This window comes from Piliocolobus tephrosceles, chromosome 9, assembly GCF_002776525.5.
Source record: "Piliocolobus tephrosceles isolate RC106 chromosome 9, ASM277652v3, whole genome shotgun sequence".
Taxonomy (NCBI): domain Eukaryota; kingdom Metazoa; phylum Chordata; class Mammalia; order Primates; family Cercopithecidae; genus Piliocolobus; species Piliocolobus tephrosceles.
This window is the reverse complement of record NC_045442.1, coordinates 116,456,924-116,470,527: the sequence shown is the minus strand read 5'-3', so window position 1 is coordinate 116,470,527 and position 13,604 is coordinate 116,456,924. Positions and strand designations below refer to the sequence as shown.

Here is a 13,604-nt window from a genome sequence, read left to right as displayed (position 1 = left end):
TTTTTTTTTTAAACTTGTGCAAATACTTTACGTAATTGGAATATTAGCTATCATGTACAGCAATCTTTCTTTGAGGCATTTACTTTGCTGTTTAGTTTTGGTCCTGCTAGGGAGGATTGTGTTCGACTTACTCTTGATCTTTGACTCTGTTTCCTGCAGCTGCTTTGCTTGGATGTATGGCAAATATAAAATATACTTTTCTTTTAACTTGTCTATAGTTTGACAGTTTTATGTTTTTAGTTTTTTTGATGTCTGCTATGTGGTGACAAATTTTTTTTGCAGTTTAGTTCAATAAGTATATATATGTGTGTGTGTGTGTGTATATATATATATTAACACAATGTGGCAGGCATTTTGCCAGGTGTTTGAAGGCTGGGAGGCAAGTCATATGATGTTAGTAAAGTCATATGATGTTAGTGGTGGAAGGTGCAGGGCTTGGAGACAGACCCACCTAAACATGAAGCCTCATGGTTCTAATAGTTCTAGACTGGACAAAATTCTTCATTTCCTGAGCCTTACTTTCTCTTCTTATGAGAGTGATAATATTTACCTTACAAGTAAGTATTGTAAGTATAACTTACTCTGTAGGGTTGCTACAAGGGTTAAATGAAATGTCTGTGGCACAGCCTGTTGCATATCGTGACAAATAAGCATCAGTTCCCTTTCTTACTCAGTTGGTCACGAAGCCCCATCATTTCATTATCACTCATAGTCCAATTCTCAGTCGCTTGAGTTGAGGCGGAATAGTTTTAGGTTTGAAAATGTTGTTAGAGATTCCCTCTCCAGATGTTTCTAAAACACAGGCTTTTGAGAACTTAATAATATGAAATTGTCTTGTTAGTGTGTTGACCTTGGTACAGTAAGAAAACAACCCTCAACGCTCAGCGGTTTTCTGCAACACTTAGGTTACAGGTGGGCAGCTGCAGGGGGCTGCAGGTCCGCTCCTGGGGCTCTTTTCCACTTCCTATTCTAGGACCCAGACCACAGGAGCAGCTGCCTGGGCCTCAGATTAGATAGGTGCATGTCAGTGCGTACACATTCAGTGTCACAGTGGGTATGACAGTGGGGCAGAGAGATATACCCCACCTACCAAGTTGTGGGAGTGAGTCGGATGGGTAATCCTCTTACGGGGAATGGGGAGTGAATGATAGGGATTTACATGTATTAAAACATATAATCCTCACACAAGCTCCAGGAGGTAGGCGCTTTTATCTCCATTTTCAGATGAGGAAACTAAGAGGTTTCCAGAGATGTGAAGTAATATGCCCCGCAGTCTTGAGGCTGGCACTTACATGGTGAGGCAAGGACCGGAACTCAGGCTGCCTGTCTCCATCACCTGTGCTCTTCATGCTTGTGACCATTGCCTTCTCATTTTAGTACCTGGGGGTCTAGTATGAGGAGAGTTTGGCTTTTTTTGGAAGAAATTCTCTTATCTTTTGCTTGAGGGGGACAGGTTTCTGGTCTGAGAGCAGAGAGCTTCAGGGTTCCTACTCTTGAATGTGCAGACTTTTCCCTTCTTCCCTCTTGTTTTCAGCACCATGCCCCACCCCGGTTTGTGCTGAATGTTTGTATCTAAGTTCTATCACTGTGTGTTGACGACCTCCCTCCCTGATGTGGGAGAAGGTGCAGGTGGCCACCTGTTTAGGTGAGGGGAGCAGCTGGCAGTGGAGGCGGGTACAGCCACTCCACATGTGTGTTTCCCAGCCCTTGTGTTTTCACTTCTGTGCTTCACCGTCGCTTTCTGTGGTGTTTGGTACCTGGAATCCTATGCGTCATACTACCCTGCCTCTTTTCAGTTATCTCAAACTTCATCTGAGTTACCTCTTGCTGGCTTCCAAAAATTGTTGAAATCTCAAACTCAAGATTTCTCTTCCATTTATTTTGCCTTTCTGTCTTTATACCTTGTTAAATCCCTTTGTTGTCAGCTTAGTGGGCTTTTGTGAAAGGGAGCTTAGATAAATGAATGTGGCTAATCCCTGTGTTTTAACCAAGCTCCTGTGTTCTATAGCTGCAATTTTAATTGCTTCATAGTATTTCATTGCATTGATGTACCAGCCTTCATAACACCCATTCTGTATGTTGGATGTGTATGTTATACAACAGTCTTTGTAACTCAGCGGATGTCCTCAATTTCTTTAGGATAAAATTCAGGAGTAAATCCTAGATTTTAAGACTTTTAGTATTTGTTATCAAATTGCTCACCAAAAAGCAATTTACTTTCTGAGTAGATGTAAACCTTAATTGTTAACATTGCAATTTTAAAGTTCTCTTTGTTTACAGTTCTTTTCTCAGAGAGCTTTAGAATTATTTTTTTCAACTTAGATAATGTCTCATTGTTATTTTGACATAGTTGCATTGTCTATAAAATAACTTGGGATGATGTAATAACTTATAGTATTTAGTTTCCTAGTCACAAAGTTGGTGTCTATTTAAATCTTCTTTAATACTTCCTTGTTTTCTTAATATTTACTATTAAATTATTGCTGAGTGTTATGGGATTATTGCTCTTGTGACTGACATTTTTTAATACTTAGTTTTCTAATTTGTTTTTGCTGATAAACAAGGTACCTGGTGATTTTGCTTATTTATCTTACATTTTGTCATTTTGTAAACTCTTTTAATTATTGATTTTTAATGGATTCTTCTGAATTTCCTAGGCATACATTCAAACTTATTTTGATTAACCCACAAATAATTATTGAGCACACCTATTCTACGCTAGGCAGATTCTAGACACCTGGGATACAGTAGTAACTATGGCAAAGTCTTTGCCTTGATAAAATGAACAATATAGTGAGGACATACAGGTAATATGAAACAGATAAAGTAATGCCCAATTGTGATAAATATTATGAAGAAAATGAAGCAGGATAAGGGCCTAGATAGTGACAGAGGGTGATTTTTCAGGTCAGAGTCCCCTCTGAGGAGGTGGCTTTTGATCAGAGTCCTGAATGAAGTAAAGTCATAGAACAAGCCATGTGAATATCTACCAGTGTCCCAGGCAGAGGAACAGCAGGTTTAAGTGTGAGTGATGCCGGAGGAGCAGCAGGGAGGATAACACGGGCCAAATTGAGTGAGCCAGGGAGACGGTGGACAGAGGTGAACTTGGCAAGGAAGCTAGGGCCCAGATCCCCAGAAGGAGCACTCAGGCCTCAGTGTGAAGAGTTCACTATAGATCGACGTAGGGGTCTGGATTTGGGGAAAGGGGTCTGGGCTAGAGACACATTTGTTCACACATGTGCTCTTTAAAGCTGTGAAACTGGACAAGTATACCCACGAGGGAAGCAGAGCCACAATAGCGAAGAGATCCCAGGACAGGATCTTGGGACATTTGCAAGCCAGAAGGGCATCTGGCATAGGGGATTCCGGACCAGCCAGTGAGAAGGAAGAGAACCAGGAAGACAGGCAAAAACATGTCCTTAAGGAAAGGAGACAGCAACTGCCCTGTGATGCTGGAGGTCTAGTAGGGTGAGGCTTAACCTTCTTGAGGATTGACCCTTGGACTTGGCAATGTTGAATGGCTGGTCAGAGCAATTGTAGGGGAGCTGTGGAGAGAAATGCCTTACTGGAGCGGGTTTAATATTGAATGAATGGTGAGGTGTTGGAGACAAGTATAGACAACTCTCAAGTTGTGTTACAAGAGCAACAGGAAAATGGGGTGGCTGGGGGTGCTGGGAGAAGATATATCTGTAAGTGGGGAGACATTTCTCTAATATGTGTCCCTTTTGTTTGAGACTCTGTCCAAAAAAAAAAAGTAAGTTCTGATCATAGCAATCAAATATAAAACAAACAGAAGCCCAGGCTGGAATGCTGTGGCTCAGTATCACATCACTGCAACCCCTGTCTCCCAGGCTCAAGCGACCCTCCCGCCTCAGCCTCCTGAGTAGCCGGGACTACAGATGTGTGCCTATTTGATATATTTTTTAGAGACGGGGTCTCTGTATGTTGTCCAGGTTGGTCTCGAACTCCTGGGCTCAAGCAGTCCACCCATCTCAGCCTCCCAGAGTGCTAGGATTACAGGCATGAGCCACTATGCCTGGCCAGAATGTAAATATTTTTGTGAATGCTGGACTTCCTTCTTTTGTTGATTTTACTAGGGGAATACTATTAGACTGTTACCAACATTGATTACTAGTAATTGGTTTGAAATAGATTTTATTGGCTAGGCTCCGAGGCTCAGGCCTGTAACCCCAGCGCATTGGGAGGCCAAGGCGGGCAGATCACGAGGTCAAGAGATCGAGACCATTCTGGCCAACATGGTGAAACCGCGTCTCTACTAAAAATACACAAATTAGCTGGGCGTGGTGGTGCATGCCTGTAGTCTCAACTACTTGGGAGGCTGAGCCAGGAGAATCGCTTGAACCTGGGAGGCAGAAGTTGCAGTGAGCAGAGGTTGCGCCACTGCACTCCAGCCTGGCGACAGAGAAAAGAAAATGAAATACATTTTTTTTTTCTTTTTTGAGACAGTCTCGCTCTGTCACCCAGGTTGGAGTGCAGTGGCGCGATCTCAGCTCACTGCAAGCTCTGCTTGCCATTCTTCTGCCTCAGCCTCCGCAGTAGCTGGGACTACAGGCACCCACCGCCACGCCCAGCCAACTTTTTTGTATTTTTAGTAGAGATGGGGTTTCACCGTGTTAGCCAGAGTGGTCTCGATCTCCTAACCTCGTGATCTGCCCGCCTTGGCCTCCCAAAGTGTTGGGATTACAGGCATGAGCCACCAGACCTGGCCCCAATAAATATATTTTATCATATTGAGAAAGCTTTTTTTTTTTTTTGAGACGGAGTCTCTGTCGCCCAGGCTGGAGTGCAGTGGCGCTATCTTGGCTCACTGCAAGCTCCGCCTCCAGGGTTCAGCCATTCTCCTGCCTCAGCCTCCCGAGTAGCTGGGACTACAGACGCCCGCCACCACTCCTGGCTAATTTTTTTGTATTTTTAGTAGAGACGAGGTTTCACTGTGTTAGCCAGGATGGTCTCCATCTCCTGACCTCGTGATCCACCCACCTCGGCCTCTCAAAGTGCTGGGATTGCAGGCGTGAGCCACCGTGCCTGGCCTTCTTTCCTTTCTTTTTCTTTCTTGAGAGGTTCTCACTCTGTCATCTGTCATCCAGGCTGGAGTGTAGTGACACAATCGTGGCTCACTGCAGCCTCAAACTCCCAGGCTCAGGTGATCCTCCCACCTCAGCCTCCCAGGTAGCTGGGACCACAGGTGCATGCCACTACACCCACTTGGGTAATTTTTGTATTTTTTGTGGAGATGGAGTTTCACCATGTTGCCCAGGCTAGTCTTGAACCCCTAGGCTCAAGAGATCCGCCCACCTCGGCCTCCCAAAGTGCTGGGATTACAGGTGTGAACCACTGCGCTTGGCCTTTTCTATATTGTTAAAGGAGTTTTAATATGAAGTGGGTGTTGTATTTTTACATGTGTGTTTTTGAACACCAATGAGATGATCTTATGGGGTCTTTTTATATTTATCTTAAAGCTATATAATGAATTAATGATTTCCTAATATGGAACTATCATTGTATACCTGGGATATACCTTACTTGGTTATGAGGAGGTATTCTTTTTTTATTTTTCTGCAATAATTTATAATTTTTATATTATTTATGCTGAGCATGAAAGGTTAGATGGACCATTTCAGGCTTTTGTACCTGACCTATATCATCTGAACAAACTGACCCCTTTGAACATAAACACTGAAAAGGGGAGCAGTCCTAGTTTTTGGTGGCACTGGTTTAAAGGAGTGCCTTAGCTGCTTGGCTCCAGCTCATCCTCTCATCTCTGGGTGAGAAGCTGTCAGTGGCCTCTTCAGGACCACTGATTATCAGTAGGTCCCAAGTCGTCTCTATGGGGAATCAGAGGCATATGATTCTCAGGCATCATCTGAACAAGGTGTCTATCATAAACTGAGTATAACAATCCTGTCCTCTAACCCATGCTTAGTCCTTTTCTGATGTTGCTTCTTTCCACCTCCCTTCTTGTGTCCACAGAGCATGACTTGCTCTTAATAACCTCTTCTAAGGTTGTGACATTATAAGCAGAGGCAGCTGTGTCTGCTGCTTCTCCCCGCTCCTCTTCTTTTTTGCCTTCTCTGCCTCTCTCACTCTTACCCTCTTTTAACAACTCCTGAGATGCATTCAAAGAAATAGGGATTTCAATCTATTTTGACTCAGGTGCTTGAACTTACTTAGAAGGCCTTAGAAATGAGACATCTCAGGAAGTAATGAAGGTTAATTGGAGTTACAGGGGTGGGCCCTGATCCAATAGAATTATTGTTGTCATGAGAAGAAAGCTGGCTCTGACTGCCCTCCCTCCCCCTTCCACCAAAATGTACCAAAAAAGGGGTCGTGTGAGGACACAGTGGGATGGTGGCCACCTACAAGCCATGAAAAGAGACCTCAGAATGGTCTACATTGCTGGCACCTTTATCTTGGATTTCCCAAAAAAAAGTTGGCTGGGTGTGGTGGCACATCCCTGTAGTCCCAGCTGCTCAGGAGACCGAAGCAGGAGGATCACTGGAGCATCGCTGGAGCCCAGGAATGTGGGGTTGCAGTGAGCTATGACTGTACCACTGCAACTCCAGCCCGGGTGACAAGGCAAGACTCTGTCTCAAAAAAAAAAAAAAAAAGTCAGTATTTTCCAAGGTTGGTTGTTTTGTTTGTTTTTTTGCATAGCACCACTTACTATTTATTAATAAAGCTTTTTTGATGTTGAATATGAGATATTTGAAAAGGCATATTCTGCATTTTTGTTCTGGTATTTACCTGGGATCATAAAATTTAGAGAAGATTGCTCTTTTTACTTACTCCAAACTGATCTTTTCAAGATCTTTGCCAAGGAAAACCTACTTTAAAAAAAAAAAAAAATCCGGCCGGGTGCGGTGGCTCAAGCCTTTAATCCCAGCACTTTGGGAGGCCGAGACGGGCGGATCACAAGGTCAGGAGATCGAGACCATCCTGGCTAACACGGTGAAACCCCGTCTCTACTAAAAAAATACAAAAAAAAAAAAACTAGCCGGGCGAGGTGGCGGGCGCCTATAGTCCCAGCTACTCGGGAGGCTGAGGCAGGAGAATGGCGTGAACCCGGGAGGCGGAGCTTGCAGTGAGCTGAGATCCGGCCACTGCACTCCAGCCTCGGTGACAGAGCAAGACTCCGTCTCAAAAAAAAAAAAAAAAAAAAATCCTTCAGCTGATGTTCCTCATGCTCACACCTGGAGATTAATAGGGTATCCCTCATTACTTCATACTGAATGTGAAAGAGGACTAGCTTTCATCAGTTGGTCCTCTGCCTCAGTGAGCAGTGAGATCATCCATAAAGACTGTGAAATAGGAAGTGGCTGTTGATTTCCCTTCTTAGGTTATATATTAATTCAATACTCTGAATGCCCATGGAATCATAAGTGTTCAGTGGATGAATCAATGAGCAACTTAAGGGATTTATAATTTAAAGAAGCAATTTTATATGAAGTTCTTCAGACAAAAGATTTAATCAGATGGTATCAGCCATTTAAAATGCAGTTGTATAAAACAGCTCTTTTTCCTCAAGAAACTTAACATTCTTCCATGGTAAAGGCAAAGAAGTTTATGGCACAGTTTTCACTAAGAGAGAATAGCAGCTCTAATATCAGGAATCCAAGACAGGAATGCTCATGAGTCTCCATCTCCCAGCGCGAGCGACACAGAAGACCGGCGAGTTCTGCATTTTCAACTGAGGTACTGGGGTCATCTCACTCGGGAGTGCCGGACAATCGGTGCTGGTCAGCTGCTGCAGCCCGACCAGCGAGAGCTGAAGCAGGGCGAGGCATCGCCTCACCTGGGAAGCGCGAGGGGGAAGGGAGTCCCTTTTCCTAGCCAGGGGAACTGAGACACACAACACCTGGAAAATCGGGTAACTCCCACCCTAATACTGCGCTGTAACACCGGCACACCGGAGATTGTATCCCACACCTGGCCGGGAGGGTCCCACGCCCACAGAGCCTCTCTCCTTGCTAACACAGCAGTCTGCGGCAATCTAACCGCAAGGCAGCAGCGAGGCTGGGGGAGGGGCGCCCGCCATCGCTGAGGCTTAAGTAGGTAAATAAAGCCGCTGGGAAGCTCGAACTGGGTGGAGCTCACAGCAGCTCAAGGAAACCTGCCTGTCTCTGTAGACTGCGCCTCTGGGGACAGGGCTCAGCTAAAGGAGTAGAAGCCTGTGAAACGCGAACGACTCTGTCTGACAGCTTTGAAGAGAGCAGTGTATCTCCCAACACGGAGGTTGAGATCTGAGAAGGGGCAGTCTGCCTGCTCAAGTGGGTCACTGACCCCTGAGTAGCCTAACTGGGAGACATCCCCCACTAGGGGCAGTCTGACACCCCACACCTCACAGGGTGGAGTACACCCCTGAGAGGAAGCTTCCAAAGCAAGAATCAGACAGGTGCACTCGCTGTTCAGCAATATTCTATCTTCTGCCACCTCTGCTGCTGATACCCAGGCAAACAGGGACTGGAGTGGACCTCAAGCAATCTCCAACAGACCTATAGCTGAGGGTCCTGACAGTCAGAAGGAAACCTATCAAACAGGAAGGACACCTATATCAAAACCCCATCAGTACGTCACCATCATCAAAGACCAGTGACAGATAAAACCACAAAGATGGGGAAAAAGCAGGGCAGAAAAGCTGGAAATTCAAAAAATAAGAGCGCATCTCCTCCTGCAAAGGAGCACAGCCCATCGCCAGCAACGGATCAAAGCTGGTCAGAGAATGATTTTGATGAGATGAGAGAAGAAGGCTTCAGTCCATCAAACCTCTCAGAGCTAAAGGAGGAATTACGTACCCAGCGCAAAGAAACTAAAAATCTTGAAAAAAAAGTGGAAGAATTGACAGCTAGACTAATTAATGCAGAGAAGGTCATAAACGAAATGACAGAGATGAAAACCATGTCACGAGAAATACGTGACAAATGCACAAGCTTCAGTAACCGACTCGATCAACTGGAAGAAAGAGTATCAGCGATTGAGGATCAAATGAATGAAATGAAGCGAGAAGAGAAACCAAAAGAAAAAAGAAGAAAAAGAAATGAACAAAGCCTGCAAGAAGTATGGGATTATATCAAAAGACCAAATCTACGTCTGATTGGGGTGCCTGAAAGTGAGGGGGAAAATGGAACGAAATTGGAAAACACTCTACAGGATATCATCCAGGAGAACTTCCCCAACCTAGCAGGCCAGGCCAACATTCAAATTCAGGAAATACAGAGAACGCCACAAAGATACTCCTCCAGAAGAGCAACTCCAAGACACATAATTGCCAGATTCACCAAAGTTGAAATGAAGGAAAAAATCTTAAGGGCAGCCAGAGAGAAAGGTCGGGTTACCCACAAAGGGAAGCCCATCAGACTGACAGCAGATCTCTCGGCAGAAACTCTACAAGCCAGAAGAGAGTGGGGGCCAATATTCAACGTTCTTAAAGAAAAGAATTTTAAACCCAGAATTCCATATCCAGCCAAACTAAGTTTCATAAGTGAAGGAGAAATAAAATTCTTTACAGATAAGCAAATGCTTAGAGATTTTGTCACCACCAGGCCTGCCTTACAAGAGACCCTGAAGGAAGCCCTAAACATGGAAAGGAACAACCGGTACCAGCCACTGCAAAAACATGCCAAAATGTAAAGACCATCGAGCCTAGGAAGAAACTGCATCAACTAATGAGCAAAATAACCAGTTAATATCATAACGGCAGGATCAAGATCACACATAACAATATTAACCTTAAATGTAAATGGACTAAATGCTCCAATTAAAAGACACAGACTGGCAAACTGGATAAAGAGTCAAGACCCATCAGTCTGCTGTCTTCAGGAGACCCATCTCACATGCAGAGACATACATAGGCTCAAAATAAAAGGATGGAGGAAGATCTACCAAGCAAATGGAGAACAAAAAAAAGCAGGGGTTGCAATCCTAGTCTCTGATAAAACAGACTTTAAACCATCAAAGATCAAAAGAGACAAAGAAGGCCATTACATAATGGTAAAGGGATCAATCCAACAGGAAGAGCTAACTATCCTAAATATATATGCACCTAATACAGGAGCACCCAGATTCATAAAGCAAGTCCTTAGAGACTTACAAAGAGACTTAGACTCCCATACAATAATAATGGGAGACTTCAACACTCCACTGTCAACATTAGACAGATCAACAAGACAGAAAGTTAACAAGGATATCCAGGAATTGAACTCATCTCTGCACCAAGCGGACCTAATAGACATCTATAGAACTCTCCACCCCAAGTCAACAGAATATACATTCTTCTCAGCACCACATCACACTTACTCCAAAATTGACCACATAATTGGAAGTAAAGCACTCCTCAGCAAATGTAAAAGAACAGAAATTATAACAAACTGTCTCTCTGACCACAGTGCAATCAAACTAGAACTCAGGACTAAGAAACTCAATCAAAACCGCTCAACTACATGGAAACTGAACAACCTGCTCCTGAATGACTACTGGGTACATAACGAAATGAAAGCAGAAATAAAGATGTTCTTTGAATCCAATGAGAACAAAGATACAACATACCAGAATCTCTGGGACACATTTAAAGCAGTATGTAGAGGGAAATTTATAGCACTAAGTGCCCACAAGAGAAAGCAGGAAAGATCTAAAATTGACACTCTAACATCACAATTAAAAGAACTAGAGAGGCAAGAGCAAACACATTCAAAAGCTAGCAGAAGGCAAGAAATAACTAAGATCAGAGCAGAACTGAAGGAGATAGAGACACAAAAAACCCTCCAAAAAATCAATGAATCCAGGAGTTGGTTTTTTGAAAAGATCAACAAAATTGACAGACCGCTAGCAAGATTAATAAAGAAGAAAAGAGAGAGGAATCAAATAGACGCAATAAAAAATGATAAAGGGGATATCACCACCGACCCCACAGAAATACAAACTACCATCAGAGAATACTATAAACACCTCTACGCAAATCAACTAGAAAATCTAGAAGAAATGGATAATTTTCTGGACACGTACACTCTTCCAAGACTAAACCAGGAAGAAGTTGAATCCCTGAATAGACCAATAGCAGCCTCTGAAATTGAGGCAACAATTAATAGCCTGCCCACCAAAAAAAGCCCAGGACCAGATGGATTCACAGCTGAATTCTACCAGAGGTACAAGGAGGAGCTGGTACCATTCCTTCTGAAACTATTCCAATCAATAGAAAAAGAGGGAATCCTCCCTAACTCATTTTATGAGGCCAGCATCATCCTGATACCAAAGCCTGGCAGAGACACAACAAAAAAAGAGAATTTTAGACCAATCTCCCTGATGAACATCGATGCAAAAATCCTCAATAAAATCCTGGCAAACCGGATTCAGCAGCACATCAAAAAGCTTATCCACCATGATCAAGTGGGCTTCATCCCTGGGATGCAAGGCTGGTTCAACATTCGCAAATCAATCAACGTAATCCAGCATATCAACAGAACCAAAGACAAGAACCACATGATTATCTCAATAGATGCAGAAAAGGCTTTTGACAAAATTCAACAGCCCTTCATGCTAAAAACGCTCAACAAATTCGGTATTGATGGAACGTACCTCAAAATAATAAGAGCTATTTATGACAAACCCACAGCTAATATCATACTGAATGGGCAAAAACTGGAAAAGTTCCCTTTGAAAACTGGCACAAGACAGGGATGCCCTCTCTCACCACTCCTATTCAACATAGTGTTGGAAGTTCTGGCTAGGGCAATCAGGCAAGAGAAAGAAATCAAGGGTATTCAGTTAGGAAAAGAGGAAGTCAAATTGTCCCTGTTTGCAGATGACATGATTGTGTATTTAGAAAACCCCATCGTCTCAGCCCAAAATCTTCTTAAGCTGATAAGCAACTTCAGCAAAGTCTCAGGATACAAAATTAATGTGCAAAAATCACAAGCATTCTTATACACCAGTAACAGACAAGCAGAGAGCCAAATCAGGAATGAACTTCCATTCACAATTGCTTCAAAGAGAATAAAATACCTAGGAATCCAACTTACAAGGGATGTAAAGGACCTCTTCAAGGAGAACTACAAACCACTGCTCAGTGAAATCAAAGAGGACACAAACAAATGGAAGAACATACCATGCTCATGGATAGGCAGAATCAATATTGTGAAAATGGCCATACTGCCCAAGGTAATTTATAGATTCAATGCCATCCCCATCAAGCTACCAATGAGTTTCTTCACCGAACTGGAAAAAACTGCTTTAAAGTTCATATGGAACCAAAAAAGAGCCCGTATTGCCAAGACAATCCTAAGTCAAAAGGACAAAGCCGGAGGCATCACGCTACCTGACTTCAAACTATACTACAAGGCTACAGTAACCAAAACAGCATGGTACTGGTACCAAAACAGAGATATAGACCAATGGAACAGAACGGAGCCTTCAGAAATAATGCCACACATCTACAACCATCTGATCTTTGACAAACCTGAGAAAAACAAGAAATGGGGAAAGGATTCCCTATTTAATAAATGGTGCTGGGAAAATTGGCTAGCCATAAGTAGAAAGCTGAAACTGGATCCTTTCCTTACTCCTTATACGAAGATTAATTCAAGATGGATTAGAGACTTAAATGTTAGACCTAATACCATAAAAACCCTAGAAGAAAATCTAGGTAGTACCATTCAGGACATAGGCATGGGCAAGGACTTCATGTCTAAAACACCAAAAGCAACGGCAGCAAAAGCCAAAATTGACAAATGGGATCTCATTAAACTAAAGAGCTTCTGCACAGCAAAAGAAACTACCATCAGAGTGAACAGGCAACCTACAGAATGGGAGAAAATTTTTGCAATCTACTCATCTGACAAAGGGCTCATTTCCAGAATCTACAAAGAACTCAAACAAATATACAAGAAAAAAACAAACAACCCCATCCAAAAGTGGGGAAAGGATATGAACAGACATTTCTCAAAAGAAGACATTCATACAGCCAACAGACACATGAAAAAATGCTCATCACCACTGGCCATCAGAGAAATGTAAATCAAAACCACAATGAGATACCATCTCACACCAGTTAGAATGGCAATCATTAAAAAATCAGGAAACAATAAGTGTTGGAGAGGATGTGGAGAAATAGGAACACTTTTACACTGTTGGTGGGATTGTAAACTAGTTCAACCATTATGGAAAACAGTATGGCGATTCCTCAAGGATCTAGAACTAGATGTACCATATGACCCAGCCATCCCACTACTGGGTATATACCCAAAGGATTATAAATTATGCTACTACAAAGACACATGCACACGTATGTTTATTGCGGCACTATTCACAATAGCAAAGACTTGGAATCAACCCAAATGTCCATCAGTGACAGACTGGATTAAGAAAATGTGGCACATATACACCATGGAATACTATGCAGCCATAAAAAAGGATGAGTTTGCGTCCTTTGTAGAGACATGGATGCAGCTGGAAACCATCATTCTTAGCAAATTATCACAAGAAGAGAAAACCAAACACCGCATGTTCTCACTCATAGGGGGGAACTGAACAATGAGCTCGCTTGGACTCGGGAAGGGGAACATCACACACTGGGGCCTATCATGGGGAGGGGG

General features: G+C 43.1%; 1 protein-coding gene across 1 annotated transcript in view; it reads left to right on the top strand.

Annotated features, from left to right (window-relative positions):
- HSPA14 (heat shock protein family A (Hsp70) member 14) overlaps window positions 1-13,604 on the top strand; it is a 39,796-nt gene that overhangs the window by 20,704 nt on the left and 5,488 nt on the right. The gene's annotated exons all lie outside the window — the stretch shown is intronic.